Below are 13,488 nucleotides of genomic sequence, written 5' to 3'. Positions count from 1 at the left end.
GGACAGCAATTGTTGAAAAGTCAAAAATTGTGATGAAACGTATTGAACACGTGTCCCAAACCTTCAAGATAGCAGAACCAATGGAGTCCTTTTGGGTGGAGGGATGGAACAAAGCGCCTCTTAAATTCTTTTTACCTCTGGAAAATCCTGCAATAGAACCAAGATACACTTGTCCCTAAGAAAACAGGGATTGGGATTATGGCTTTGTCTGCAGCTCGTTACATTGTATCACTATTTATGCATGCAATGGTGGTAAATCATATTTCTCATGACGTTGGGAGTTTATAAAAGCAGCAAATTTACTTTTATTAAGGTGTTGGTGCCAGTAAAATGTTGGCTTCCCAATGGCGCTATGTCGTCCAGGAGAACAGGAAGTCCTAGCGAAGCTTTACTTTCTTGCCAAAGAAAGATCTTGCCAGGCTTATAAAAAGAACGAAAAATAATTGGAATGACTTGTCAACAACTGGTAAACATCAGCACAATGGCAGAATTTTCTGTAATTAATGGCCACCCTTATGAGATTTAAAGAAGAGCGTGGGGGACTTGGAGCATATTGTCTTCATAGTCAGCATTCAGTGGAGCTTCTGGAGCTTTTCCAACCTTGAGATTACAGCAAGCAAAAGACGGTTTACAGACTCATAGTGGCTTAACCAGTTTGGACCATTGGGTCCAAGTAAATTTGAGATGCAGCTTCAGTCATTGTAGTACTAATGTCCCTATTAAGTTGACCAGATCCAAAACAAAAAACACTAACATGGTTGCCATAAGTGATAGCCTAAGATAACCCTTCTGACAACCCTTGAGGAGATCAGCTTGACCATACTTCCCTCAGTTTGCTCAATTTTGCTTCACAACTGTCCCTTTTCCCAACTGAGCTGTCAATCTAATTTCACCATATTAAAGGGGTTGTCTGGGTCCAACCATTGGGACTTCACTGACCTTGAAAATGAGGGTCTCTAAGTCTCCAGTGTGAATGGAGTGATGGTCAGAAATGGGCATCTCCCTCTCCATTTGTTTCTGTGGGACCCCTGAAGATTGCCTAGTGACACTAAACAGGGTTCTCTTGATGTGACCATCGCTCCATTCACTCTGGGGACTCAGGAATCCCATTCATGGGAATTCCAGTCGTCAGATTCCCACCAGTCAGATACTTTTCCCTTATCCTGTGGATAGGATATACATTTTTATGGTAGAAGTACCCCTTTAAACAAACCAGAGCCAATTTAATTGGATAGAAAACTAATTTATCAAAATGTCTGAGGAAACTAGGAAAACCAGAGGAAAACTGCCCAAACTCGCAGAACATAACAGCTTCATCCAGATGTTGTTCTTGGTGAGATTTGAACCAAGGACCCCAGGGCAAGCCAGTGAGCCAATATTACAGTTCCTAGTGAAGAGAACCATATACAGATGGCCCCTGTTGATGAGCAAGGGATATCAGACCAAAACTTTTCTCCTACTGGTGCCACTACTCCATATACCCTATTCTGAACACCTTTCATCCCTTGTAATAGGCTAGAATGTATTTTTTTAGATCATTCTGTAGATCTTGTTTCTCTGAACACAGTTTGTGAATGCTGTGGAGAAGTTTGCATCATGCATGGATGGTAATAGACCTGGGTTCTGACCATTCTCCATCAGGTCACATAGGTTTTCATCATCTGTTCCCAGATTTTTGGGAGAGTAATATAGTCTTCAGCCATTAGCTACCCATCAGGGCCATTGTTTTTGAACTTCACGATTGTTCAGTCATCATCATGATTGTTGGAAGGTTGAGAACTTATCTGATATGATATATCTCCCATCTCTGCAGCCATACATGAGTCTTTATATGACATGATAAGAGGCTCAGGGTGGGTTTTGATGGTTTTTCCTATTGCCAGTGCTTGTGTATTATCATGTAATAACCGTTTAGAGGTTGATATAGAGGTTGTGAATAACAGTCGAGTATCCAACACATCGCTGCATCAGACAGCAATCAGCCCACGGGAAATACACTGTGAAAAGGTGAGAGGAGATATTCCAGGTCAGAGACATGTTAAGCTGCGAGCTGCTAAGGAAGGCGACATATGGGTAGAAGCACTTTGCAAGCAAACAAGGTTAGCCCCACTCTTGGGATTGACTCTCATCTGAAGGAATGACAACCTGTTAAGAGCCAGGTCTTCTGAGATCCGACCTGACAGAGCTTCCAAGTATTCTTACTGGATTTTGTACTATACTTCCTATTTATACTTTACAGTGCTCCCAGCATACTTTGCCTTCTTCCATAACAAGATAAGGGGTCCCATCTCTGTGACTCTGTGCATGAAGGTGTCTTCTTGGCTCTTAGGTGCTACCCAATTCCCTGAGAGATGAGTCTACCACCCAAGGGGTTGTCTATGGCAGAAGATCCCTTTCCATTTACCCTGTCAGAGAATATGAAGGTGATAGATGGAGGTTTCCAGAGTAGGACACCATGCTATAAAAGCACAGAGAACCACTACATGGAGGGCTCTGGAGGACATGGACAGCTGTCTGATCCCTATAATTGACGACCGATGGAAAGAAACTCGTAACAACCAGTTTTGTCATATAATAACAGCTGGTCAGACCAGATCTCTCATCATTAGGGTTAAGAAACATTTGACCCAAAAGTATGTATTACTCACCTTGTTTTACTGAACTGAAGAATAAGTATGTACACATTACAGTAAACTAAGCTGGTAGTGATGTCACAGCAGCTGAAATGAGCTTTAGTGATGTCATAACAGCTGAAATGACTGACAGCGATCACAAGAGCTGAAATGATTGCTAGAGATGTCAGAGCAGCTGAACTGACCAGTAGTGATGTTACAATATCAGAAATGACTGATGCCGCAAGCATCAGAAATGACTGTTAGCAATGCCACAACAGCTCAGATGACTGACAGCAATGTCACAGCAGGAGAAATTACCAATAGTGATGTCACAGCGGGAGAAATTACCAATAGTGATGTCACAGCAGGAAGAATTACCAATAGTGATGTCACAGCAGGAGAAATTACCAATAGTGATGTCACAGCAGGAGAAATTACCAATAGTGATGTCACAGCAGGAAGAATTACAAATAGTGATGTCACAGCAGGAGAAATTACCAATAGTGATGGCACAGCAGAAATAATTACCAATAGTGATGTCACAGCAGGAAAAATTACCAATAGTGATGTCACAGCAGGAGAAATGACCAATAGTGATGTCACAGCAGGAAGAATTACCAATAGTGATGTCACAGCAGGAAGAATAACCAATAGTGATGTCACAGCAGGAGAAATTACCAATAGTGATGTCACAGCAGGGGAAATTACCAATAGTGATGTCACAGCAGGGGAAATTACCAATAGTGATGTCACAGCAGGGGAAATTACCAATAGTGATGTCACAGCAGGAAGAATTACCAATAGTGATGTCACAGCAGGAGAAATTACCAATAGTGATATCACAGCAGGGGAAATTACCAATAGTGATGTCACAGCAGGAAGAATTACCAATAGTGATGTCACAGCAGGGGAAATTACCAATAGTGATGTCACAGCAGGAAGAATTACCAATAGTGATGTCACAGCAGGAGAAATGACCAATAGTGATGTCACAGCAGGAAGAATTACCAATAGTGATGTCACAGCAGGGGAAATTACCAATAGTGATGTCACAGCAGGGGAAATTACCAATAGTGATTTCACAGCAGAAAGAATTACCAATAGTGATGTCACAGCAGGAAGAATTACCAGTAGTGATGTCACAGCAGGAGAAATTACCAATAGTGATGTCACAGCAGGAGAAATTACCAATAGTGATGTTACAGCAGGAGAAATTACCAATAGTGATGTCACAGCAGGAAGAATTACCAATAGTGATGTCACAGCAGGAGAAATTACCAATAGTGATGTCACAGCAGGAAGAATTACAAATAGTGATGTCACAGCAGGGGAAATGATGGCTAGTGATGTCACAGCAGAGGAAATTACCAATAGTGATGTCACAGCAGAAAGAATTACCAATAGTGATGTCACAGCAGGAGAAATTACCAATAGTGATATCACAGCAGGGGAAATTACCAATAGTGATGTCACAGCAGGGGAAATTACCAATAGTGATGTCACAGCAGGAAGAATTACCAATAGTGATGTCACAGCAGGAGAAATTACCAATAGTGATATCACAGCAGGGGAAATTACCAATAGTGATGTCACAGCAGGAAGAATTACCAATAGTGATGTCACAGCAGGGGAAATTACCAATCGTGATGTCACAGCAGGAAGAATTACCAATAGTGATGTCACAGCAGGAGAAATGACCAATAGTGATGTCACAGCAGGAAGAATTACCAATAGTGATGTCACAGCAGGGGAAATTACCAATAGTGATGTCACAGCAGGGGAAATTACCAATAGTGATTTCACAGCAGAAAGAATTACCAATAGTGATGTCACAGCAGGAAGAATTACCAGTAGTGATGTCACAGCAGGAGAAATTACCAATAGTGATGTCACAGCAGGAGAAATTACCAATAGTGATGTTACAGCAGGAGAAATTACCAATAGTGATGTCACAGCAGGAAGAATTACCAATAGTGATGTCACAGCAGGAGAAATTACCAATAGTGATGTCACAGCAGGAAGAATTACAAATAGTGATGTCACAGCAGGGGAAATGATGGCTAGTGATGTCACAGCAGAGGAAATTACCAATAGTGATGTCATAGCAGAGGAAATTACCAATAATGATATCACAGCAGGAAGATTTACCAATAGTGATGTCACAGCAGCAGAAATTACCAATAGTGATGTCACAGCAGAGGAAATGATGGCTAGTGATGTCACAGCAGCTGAAGTGATGGCTAATGATGTCACAGCAACTAGATCAAAGAGGTCTCAAGAAGATACAGTACCTTCCTATAATTGTATACTGGTTTTATCTGAGATACCAATGGGAGCTTAGTTCACGTAAAGATGAACTCCCGCAAAAATGTTTATTCTCTGACCTTCTAGAAAGGTACTTGATGTAATCTGTAGTGAAGGTAATCTTCTTAACAGTGGCTGTATTTGTGAGTTATCCCCTCCCGTCTGATCCTCAGCCGTGTCATGTGACCAACACTCTGATTTCCAACTAACACAGGACAGGAAGTCGGTAACTTCTCCATTCATTCCTGAGACTGAGAGTAAGGCTCCCATAGGAATACATAGAGAAACAGGCTAAGGCTACTTTACACTAGCGTTAATATTTTCCGGTATTGAGATCCGTCATAGGGTCTCAATACCGAAAAAAAATGCTTACGTTTTGACCCCATTCATTGTCAATGGGGACAAAACATAACTGAACTGAATGGAGCGCTCCAAAATGCATTCCGTTCCGTTCTCATACCGGAGAGCAGCGTGCTACGGTTTGCTTTCCGCCCTGGGATGCGGAGCAAGACGGATCCATCATGACCCACAATGCAAGTCAATGGGGACGGATCAGTTTTCTCAATTTGACACAATAGAAAACAGATCCGTCCTCCATTGACTTGCATTGTGGGTCATGACGGATCTATCTTGGCGATGTTACAGATAATACAACCGGATCCGTACATAACGGATGCAGACGGTTGTATTATCAGTAACGGAAGCGTTTTTGCTGAACCCTGAAGGATTCAGTAATAACGCTCGGATCAGAGGAGAGGTTATAACTCACAAATACCGACACTGGTAAGAAGATTACATTCACTACAGATTATATCATGTACTTTTCTAGCAGGTCAGAGGTCAGTTCTTCTTTAAAGGGGTATTTGAGTTGTAAAATGTTATCCCCAGCATAGCAGATAACTTTATAGATAACTTTAGATTGATGGGAGTCCAACTGATCATGAGAATGGTAACCTACGAACTTATGAAGTGGCAGGTCAAGCATGTGCACTGCGGCTCCATTCAACTCTGTGGGACTGACAGAGATAGTCCAGCGCTTTTACCCAGTATCTCCAGCAGTCCCATAGAGATGAACATGCTCGTTTTGCCACTCCATCCATCACATGGGGTACAGGCTCTCCATTCTTGTGATCAGTGTGGTTCCCAATAACCAATTCCCCACCAATCTAATAATTGACTCCTATCCTGTGCATAGAGTGTGACTTGTTACAGCCAGAATACCCCTTTAAATATTGGGGTCTTCACTGTTCCAGGTTTTGTGCTCATAATACCAATGAGACCAACGTTTTAAAGGGTTATTACAGTTTCATCTACATAAAGCTTATTCATTGTATAACGAGAAGGTTCTGCTTCTGAAGCTCTGTACATTGGGTTTCAATTCCTTACCATTTTCAAGATCTCCGCTTTCTGGGAGTGGAAACATTCTGAAAACCAGTGAAGACGCAGGAGTCTCACAGCTGATTGTGTCCAGTCTAAACAATGCTCTACAAGTTGAAGAGCCTGGTATCCACTGATACATCTCACCAGCACTGACACACCTCACCAGCACTGACCCATCTCACCAGCACTGACACATCTCACCAGCACTGACACATCTCACCAGCACTGACACATTTCACTAGCACTGACACATTTCACCAGCACTGACACATCTCACCAGCACTGACACATCTCACCGGCACTGACACATCTCACCGGCACTGACACATTTCACCAGCACTGACACATTTCCCCAGCACTGATACATCTCACCAGCACTGACACATCTCACCAGCACTGACACATCTCACCAGCACTGACACATCTCACCAGCACTGATACATCTCACCAGCACTGACACATCTCACCAGCACTGATACATTTCACCAGCACTGACACATCTCACCAGCACTGACACATCTCACCAGCACTGATACATCTCACCAGCACTGACACATCTCACCAGCACTGATACATCTCACCAGCACTGACACATCTCACCAGCACTGATACATCTCACCAGCACTGACACATCTCACCAGCACTGATACATCTCACCAGCACTGACACATTTCACCAGCACTGATACATCTCACCAGCACTGACACATCTCACCAGCACTGACACATCTCACCAGCACTGATACATCTCATCAGCACTGACACATCTCACCGGCACTGACACATCTCACCGGCACTGACACATCTCACCAGCACTGATACATCTCACCAGCACTGACACATCTCACCGGCACTGACACATCTCACCAGCACTGATACATTTCACCAGCACTGACACATCTCACCGGCACTGACACATCTCACCAGCACTGATACATTTCACCAGCACTGACACATCTCACCGGCACTGACACATCTCACCGGCAATGACACATCTCACCGGCACTGATACATCTCACCAGCACTGATACATCTCACCAGCACTGACACATCTCACCAGCACTGACACATCTCACCGGCACTGATACATCTCACCGGCACTGACACATCTCACCGGCACTGACACATTTCACCAGCACTGATACATCTCACCAGCACTGACACATTTCACCAGCACTGACACATCTCACCAGCACTGATACATCTCACCAGCACTGATACATCTCACCAGCACTGATACATCTCACCAGCACTGATACATCTCACCAGCACTGACACATCTCACCAGCACTGACACATCTCACCAGCACTGATACATCTCACCGGCACTGACACATCTCACCGGCACTGACACATTTCACCAGCACTGATACATCTCACCAGCACTGACACATCTCACCGGCACTGACACATCTCACCGGCAATGACACATCTCACCGGCACTGACACATCTCACCAGCACTGACACACCTCACCAGCACTGACACATTTCACCAGCACTGACACATCTCACCAGCACTGATACATCTCACCAGCACTGATACATCTCACCAGCACTGATACATCTCACCAGCACTGATACATCTCACCAGCACTGACACATCTCACCAGCACTGATACATCTCACCAGCACTGATACATCTCACCGGCACTGACACATCTCACCGGCACTGATACATCTCACCAGTGCTGATACATCTCACCAGCACTGACACACCTCACCAACACTGACACATCTCACCAGCACTGACACATCTCACCAGCACTGACACATCTCACCAGCACTGATACATTTTGCCAGCACTGACACATCTCACCGGCACTGACACATTTCACAGGCACTGACACACCTCACCAACACTGATACATTTCACCAGCACTGATACATCTCACCAACACTGACACATCTCACCAGCACTGACACATCTCACCAGCACTGATACATCTCACCAGCACTAATACATCTCACCAGCACTGGCACATCTCACCAGCACTGACACATTTCACCAGCACTGACACATCTCACCAGCACTGATACATTTCACCAGCACTGATACATCTCACCAGCACTGACACATCTCACCAGCACTGACACATTTCACCAGCACTGACACATCTCACCAGCACTGATACATTTCACCAGCACTGATACATCTCACCAGCACTGACACATCTCACCAGCACTGACACATTTCACCAGCACTGACACATCTCACCAGCACTGATACATTTCACCAGCACTGACACATCTCACCAGCACTGACACATCTCACCAGCACTGATACATCTCACCAGCACTGACACATTTCACCAGCACTGATACATTTCACCAGCACTGATACATTTCACCAGCACTGATACATTTCACCAGCACTGACACATCTCACCAGCACTGATACATTTTACCAGCTCACTGTTACAATGTAACAATCTGTCTGTAGTGAGTTCACCATAAGAAGCATTACGGGGTTGGTGCTCACATTCACTGAAAGCAAGCAGACATGATCTTGAAACTGATGAAGAATCAAAACATAAAACCCCATAGAAAATCTTAGAGCTTCCCATTCTACAGCAATGGCACTTAACCTAAAAATGGTAACTCCCTTCAAACGCTTGCAGCCCTGAGTGGCATTACTGCTAGAATTGTGCACTGTATGTCGGCATATTGAGGTGACATCATCCAGCCTTTCTGTCAGTTAAAAGAACGCGGCGCTGAGATTGAAGGTACATGATTAGCGCAATGCACCCACTGCGCCAAACAAGAAAACTGTTTTCTAGTTCATACTAAACACCCCTGAACTTTGGAACAAAATGCAAAGAAATCTTCTGTTAATTGGCCCCATGAGGCATTATACTGTGTTTTGACTTGACGTAGATTGTTTAAACCGCCTTTTATGAATGCCGCGGGTCTTTTGTGTTCTTCAATGTGGAAGTGGGAGTGCGAGCGAGCATTTAGAAAGCATAGCAGAGAATAGACGCCATGAGGAGAGCCCCTCTATAGAAAGTAAGGCGCACGCTGGATTCCTTTTATTTACCAGCCCCACTGGCCAAATTGTTCATTTTCCCCGCTCTGAATAGATCATAATTGAGAGCATACGGAAGGTTCCTGTTCAGAGCGACTCATTTCATTTTATTTATTTTTTTAGCTGTATTTGTTTATTTCTGCAAAATTGGCAACATTTTAATGCATTAAAATAATTGCTGCGCAATTCCGCCCCATCAGTATCCTGCAGGTTTGGAGGCCTGTGTACTGTATCCTGACTGCACTGTATTACGCCACTGTGTGAACTGAAACATATGCTGGGCATCACACAGATAGTATTGGAGTCTTGGGTTTGAATCACACCTTGGCAGGGCTTGTCACAACATTTGTCACTAATAAATGCAGGTGCCACCTGGATAATGCACCCCCTAGATCTGGATAACGCACCCCCTAGATCTTGAAAATGCACCCCCTAGATCTGGATAATGCACCCCCTAGATATGGATAATGCATCCCCTAGATCTGGATAATGCACCCCCTAGATCTGGATAATGCACCCCCTAGATCTTGATAATGCACCCCCTAGATCTGGATAATGCACCCCCAAGATCTGGATAATGCACCCCATAGATCTGGATAATGCACCCCCTAGATCTGGATAATGCACCCCCTAGATCTGGATAATGCACCCCCTAGATCTGGATAATGCACCCCCTAGATCTGGATAATGCACCCCCTAGATCTTGATAATGCACCCCCTAGATCTGGATAATGCACCCCCTAGATCTTGATAATGCACCCCCTAGATCTGGTTAATGCACCCCCTAGATCTGGATAATGCACCCCCTAGATCTGGATAATGCACCCCCAAGATCTGGATAATTCACCCCCTATATCTGGATAATGCACCCCCTAGATCTTGATAATGCACCCCCTAGATCTGGTTAATGCACCCCCTAGATCTGGATAATGCACCCCCTAGATCTTGATAATGCACCCCCTAGATCTTGATAATGCACCCCCTAGATCTGGATAATGCACCCCCTAGATCTGGATAATGCACCCTCTAGATCTGGATAATGCACCCCCAAGATCTGGATAATGCACCCCCCAAATCTGGATAATGCACCCCCTAGATCTGGCGAATGCACCCCCTAGATCTGGATAATGCACCCCCTAAATCTGGATAATGCACCCCCTAGATCTGGATAATGCACCCCCTAGATCTGGATAATGCACCCCCTAGATCTTAATAATGCACCCCCTAGATCTGGATAATGCACCCCCTAGATCTGGATAATGCACCCCCTAGATCTGAATAATGCACCCCCTAGATCTGGATAATGCACCCCCAGGATCTGGATAATGCACCCCCTAGATCTGGATAATGCACCCCCTAGATCTGGATAATGCACCCCCTAGATCTGAATAATGCACCCCCTAGATCTAGATAATGCACCCCCTAGATCTGGATAATGCACCCCCTAGATCTTGATAATGCACCCCTAGATCTGGTTAATGCACCCCCTAGATCTGGATAATGCACCCCCTAGATCTGGTTAATGCACCCCCTAGATCTGGATAATGCACTCACTAGTCCTGAAAGGGGACCTGTTAACTCTCCGGACAACTCTTGCTGTTTTCGGAACGGCTTTCATTCCCCATGTAATAAACATTCTGGAGCTTCTATTCTTATGTTATGGCACTATGTTGACCCATTCCTTTATTATTTCTACTGGAAGTTTCTGAATGACTTGCCAGCAGCCTGCAATAAAGGTCCAGCTGGATGTTACCAGTTACCAGACATTATCCGGTCAGTACTGCCAGCGTCATACTGTGTAGAGACAACCGCCCCCCCCCCCCCAACTTTATTGTAGACCGCTGGCAATACATTTATACATTTCTAATAGGAATAATGGAGAAATGGCACACCAAGTATAGATGTTCCAGAATAGTTAAAGACTTAGGACTCATGCACACAAACACATTTTCTTTCCGGTTTTTTTGCGCACCGTATGCGGAACCATTTATTTAAAAAACTGAAGTTACTCTGTGTGCATTTTGTTTCCGTATGTCCATTCCGCAAAAAAAAAAAAAAATAGGACATGTTCTAGTATTGTCTGCATTACGGACAAAGATAGGACTGTTCTATTAGGGGACAGCTGTTCCGTTCGGCAAAATATGGAATGCACACGGACAAACCTGTGGAAAAGGAGACGCACAGGATGCAGCTACATTCACTGGAATATTTATTAGGCAGTGTTACTTTTTCAGTGTATTATTTGGGCACTGTATGGCACTGCTATTTCAGCACGTCTATGGTTACTTTTTACGGTATGGGGCATGGTAGGGAAGCAATGAATCTAAAATTGCAATTTTTGGAACAAGTGACGTACAGGACACGTTGTGACACTGGAATATCACAGAGGATTCATAATCGGCCACATGTAGAGCGATGGATTGAGGCTTCATCTCTGCATCATAATAGACTGATAATGAACTCGCTTGTTTGTGCTGTTGTCCGCAACCAACATGTTGACCATATAATGGGAGACTAATTAATGACAGGAAATAAAGATGTAATGAGCATTCAATCAATGGAAGACATGAAGGTCAGGGATTCAAGGCAATCAGAGCCTAAAATCATGTCTGACAATCATAGACCAGGAATCAGGAAGATCTAAGAGGCATTTATAATGTTCATATTATAGCATACTGAAATCAGAGTGATTCATCATCTACACTGACACAGTATATATTACATGGCCATCTATACAATTAGTTATAAGAGATGCCCGTGTTATACCAGCAAGGTCTATATCACTATATACAAGAAGATGTATAACTTATACCAGCTGTACATATATAATTATATACAGGAGATGCCCAGGTTATACCAGCATGCTCCATATCACTGTATACAAGAAGATGTATAACATATACCAGCTGTACATATATAATTATATACAGGAGATGCCCAGGTTATACCAGCATGGTCCATATCACTATATACAGAAGATGTATAACTTATACCAGCTGTACATATATAATTATATACAGGAGATGCCCAGGTTATACCCGCATGGTCCATATCACTATATACAAGAAGATGTATAACATATACCAGCTGTACATATATAATTATATACAGGAGATGCCCAGGTTATACCAGCATGCTCCATATCACTATATACAAGAAGATGTATAACATATACCAGCTGTACATATATAATTATATACAGAAGATACCCAGGTTATACCAGCATGGTCCATATCACTATATACAAGAAGATGTATAACATATACCAGCTGTACATATATAATTATATACAGGAGATGCCCAGGTTATACCAGCATGCTCCATATCACTATATACAAGAAGATGTATAACTTATACCAGCTGTACATGTATAATTATACACAGGAGATGCCCAGGTTATACCAGCATGGTCCATACCACTATATACAACAAGATGTATAACTTATACCAGCTGTATATATATAATTATATACAGGAGATACCCAGGTTATACCAGCATGGTCCATATCACTATATACTAGAAGATGTATAACTTATACCAGCTGTACATATATAATTATATACAGGAGATGCCCAGGTTATAGCAGCATGCTCCATATCACTATATACAAGAAGATGTGTAACTTATACCAGCTGTACATATATAATTATACACAGGAGATGCCCAGGTTATACCAGCACGGTCCATATCACTATATACAAGAAGATGTATAACTTATACCAGCTGTACATATATAATTATACACAGGAGATGCCCAGGTTATACCCGCATGGTCCATATCACTGTATACAAGAAGATGTATAACTTTTACCAGCTGTACATATATAATTATATACAGGAGATGCCCAGGTTATACCAGCACGGTCCATATCACTATATACAAGAAGAGGTATAACTTATACCAGCTGTACATATATAATTATATACAGGAGATGCCCAGGTTATACCAGCATGGTCCATATCACTATATACAAGAAGAGGTATAACTTATACCAGCTGTACATATATAATTATATACAGGAGATGCCCAGGTTATACCAGCATGGTCCATATTACTATATACAGAAGATGTATAACTTATACCAGCTGTACATACACACTACTCAACAAAAGTTTGTGATATTTGGCTTGTGGGTAAAATTTCCGGATGAACCTAAAATCCCCTC

The sequence above is a fragment of the Bufo gargarizans genome, chromosome 3 (genome assembly GCF_014858855.1).
Source record: "Bufo gargarizans isolate SCDJY-AF-19 chromosome 3, ASM1485885v1, whole genome shotgun sequence".
Lineage (NCBI taxonomy): Eukaryota > Metazoa > Chordata > Amphibia > Anura > Bufonidae > Bufo > Bufo gargarizans.
The sequence above is the reverse complement of the archived record's forward strand: the minus strand, read 5'-3'. Positions refer to the sequence as shown.